Genomic DNA, 3,361 nt, shown 5'->3' with positions numbered 1-3,361 from the left:
CCAAATGAAAGTAAAATATAATCCAAATCAATGTCACAAAGTATAAATCCAAAAGAATTGAATGAAAGGCACTTAAAATAATTATTCTAATGTAACTCAAGTTAAATTCCCATTATTAAACTACTCTTTCAAATTACTCCCCACTCATTATAAAATGAGCCTGCTTATATAGTTTATGACTCCTCTTACTCCTCCTAATGTCTCCCCTAAAGTAAACTAAGGTCAAGCTATAAAATCTAAACACTATAAATCACTACCATTGTATAAAACCTCCTCCTAACCTAATTAACAGCTCCCCATGACCTGTTCGCAGTCTGGATCAAGACATTGATAAACAATCTAGTCTAAGAATAAAAGTAAAATAATAAAAAAATACTAATCTACTGAATAAGAAAAATAAATATAAAAAATAATAAAGATAAAAAAATAATTATGCTACACTTGTGTTTACGTTATGTAATGAAAAAATAAAGCAATTAAACGCTATTTACCTGCATCTATCAATCCACTTTCTCCTCTTCTTTGCAACAATCGGGGATCAAAACAAACTACAAGTTTAATAATTCCACTGCGATGCTTACAACTTAAGTAATCCATTGTCTCCAAGAACGCTCAGGTACCCGGGAGTTATAAAACGAAAGTGAAAGTCAACGAGACTTACAGACCCTTTGAATTTTCCTATAGTATACATGATAGATAAGTGTAATAAATATGAGCCAGTGTATGAGAAAAGGGGTCTTATGACATAAAAATCACAAAATCAGATTTTTGCTGATTCTTGTAGAAGAAAACGCAAGGAATCAGAATATATAAGTATTATTAGTATGTCTTAATGATAAGTGCTTCATTTTATGGTTACAAAAGAGTGGAAAAATGGCTAAAACGTCATAATCCTGTATTTTGACGTCAAAAACGTCATATATCAACCCCGGGGAAGTTACGGTTTTAATGAACAGAGTACTATTTAAATTTTTTTTCTTTTGCATTAATTCTATTTTTCAAAAAATGTTCAACAATCAATAAATATTTGTTGTGTGTGAAATAAACAAAATATGGCATTTGTCACATTTTTAATGGAAAATAAATAGCCTAGGTAAGCTATTCTTCAGTCTGGGCTGGAGGGCATAATTCATCTTGACATCTTGGACGTATATATGGTCTGACCTTCTTATAAAGATACTGAGCTCTTTCTCTAGACATTCCGAGGGGTGCAAGTTCCCTAGGAAAATTTCCCGGAATCTGCTGAAGTCCATCTGGTTTTGATATTTTGATTTTTCTCTCGGCCGAATCACTATTTTCTTTTACAAATACAAATCCTGGAAAAGTCCACATGAAATCGGAAAGAGTGGTATTTTGAAATACCTGGTAATGAGTTGAAAAAACGGCCCAAAAACTCTTTCCAACCGTAGTATTTCCATGTAGACTCTCTTCCGTTGTCGTAGAGAATACCTTTGTTTGTTGTTGAAGAATGATCAAAAACTCTCTGAAGTTCACTCATACTATCACAGTCTGTGCGACGGAACAGCTTTTTTGCCCTTGCAAAACCTGCGTCAATCAGACATCGTGTATGACCAACTACCTGCATCAGGTAAGTAATTTGACGATGCAAACCAGTAATCACTCGCCATGCAAAGTAGGCAATCAAAAACTTGTTCTTGTTTTGACCTGAAAATACAGGAACAATAATTTACTAGAGAATGTTGTATTTATCTTTAAATGGCATTTTATCTTGATGTAAGTGAAACGTACAAAGATTTTTTTTTATTCATGCACACAAACATGATTCAAACCCAAATGAAAATTAACTAATACTGTCCGTATATTGCTTAAAATTCTCGCCATTTAGTTTCAAATATACAAGCCCCTAGGTTGCCTTCATACAGAGTCAATATGTCATAAATTATGATATCCCCCCCCGGAAATTAACATTAGAGATTTAACATTCTAAAGGCGGAATATTTATAAAAAAAATTATAAATGGTACTGCAACAAAATAGTATATTAGATTCTTTGTGTTTAAAAAACTTGCAACGCACCAATGAGATGAGGTGCTGTTGTAAAACTGCTTTCTTTTGCTTAGTAATATTTCTACATTTAATATTGTACACTGGATTAAAAGATTATTACACATAATCGTGATACGGTTTACGGTTATAAACAGAGAGAGAGTGTGTGTTTGTGTGTACCTGCACAATTATCAGCATGTATTAAGCACTCTTTTTCTCCATAACCATAATCTGTAAAAATATATATGTTTTTCATATTTAATCAAAACTGCATCCCGTTTAATGTTATCGGCTGTAAAACCATTAAAAAATGAAATTTGATGCTGGTTTCATTTGAAATAGGTAATCTAGGTGTAGTTTAAGAATTCTACATGAAAATATTAGGGCAAATAATTATTTTGAATTAGTTATGAGCATCGGTGATTTGAGTCGCTCTTCAAAATGGCGATTTCAGAATTTATCAAGACTGACATATTTATCGTCTGTAAAACCATTAAAAAATGAAATTTGATGCCGGTTTCATTTGAAATAAGTAATCTAAGTGTAGTTTTAGAATTCAAGATGAAAATATTAGGGAAAATATATTTTTTGAATTAGTTATAAGCATCAGTGATTTGAGTCGCTCTTCAAAATGGCGATTTCAGAAGAACAAGGTACGGTTTCAATACAAATCTTGAATAGACAAGTCGCAGCTGGAATTTGGAATATTCGGCTTAAAAACTATTACGCTTTTTAAATAAAATAAAAAAAACCGATTAATCTGAATAAAAATTTTGTAATCGAGCGCTTAGATTACGCCAGCAATCGACTGATTTTCGATTATAATCGATGATTGGAACACCACTAAGAGAGAGAGAGAGAGTTAAGAAAATAGTAGGTTCCACCTGTTCCACGGGGTATCAAACTTTTCCTTTCTACCATTCTTATAAAAAATAAATTTTTGTGTTTCATAATGAGATTTCATTTATATCTACATGTATAGATATGATGACTACTTAGAAATGTAAAATTAATCCAGTCGAAACACATATTATCAACTTACATACATAACTTTGTTGGATAGTTGTTATTATACTTGTACAAAGTGCTCATCTAATGATTCATCATCGGTTATCATACACGTATATACTGATTTAGGATATAATAAAAATTAGTCGAAGGGAATCCTTCTATAACACAAAATATGATGAAAAACTGCTTTAAATTCATAATTAATTGCAGAGAATTTTAATTTAATAAACACTTAATACACCTATTTAGAAAAAAATCACCAGTAGTCCTAAATTATATGAAAAAGGGCCAGTGCTTTTCAGTATTATAAACACAATAGAGGAAATTCGGATTTACAGTCACTT

The 3,361-nt window shown here is 31.4% G+C and overlaps 1 pseudogene; it reads right to left on the bottom strand.

Moving 5' to 3' along the window:
- Positions 1 to 1,087: 1,087 nt before the first annotated feature.
- Positions 1,088 to 2,927, bottom strand: LOC133178138 (uncharacterized; annotated as a pseudogene).
- Positions 2,928 to 3,361: the final 434 nt, after the last annotated feature.

This window comes from Saccostrea echinata, unplaced genomic scaffold (genome assembly GCF_033153115.1).
Source record: "Saccostrea echinata isolate AGI-Se365-2 ecotype Australia unplaced genomic scaffold, CSIRO_AGI_Sech_v1 ptg000002l, whole genome shotgun sequence".
Classification (NCBI taxonomy): Eukaryota; Metazoa; Mollusca; class Bivalvia; order Ostreida; family Ostreidae; genus Saccostrea; species Saccostrea echinata.
This window is presented reverse-complemented; position numbering and strand designations above follow the sequence as displayed.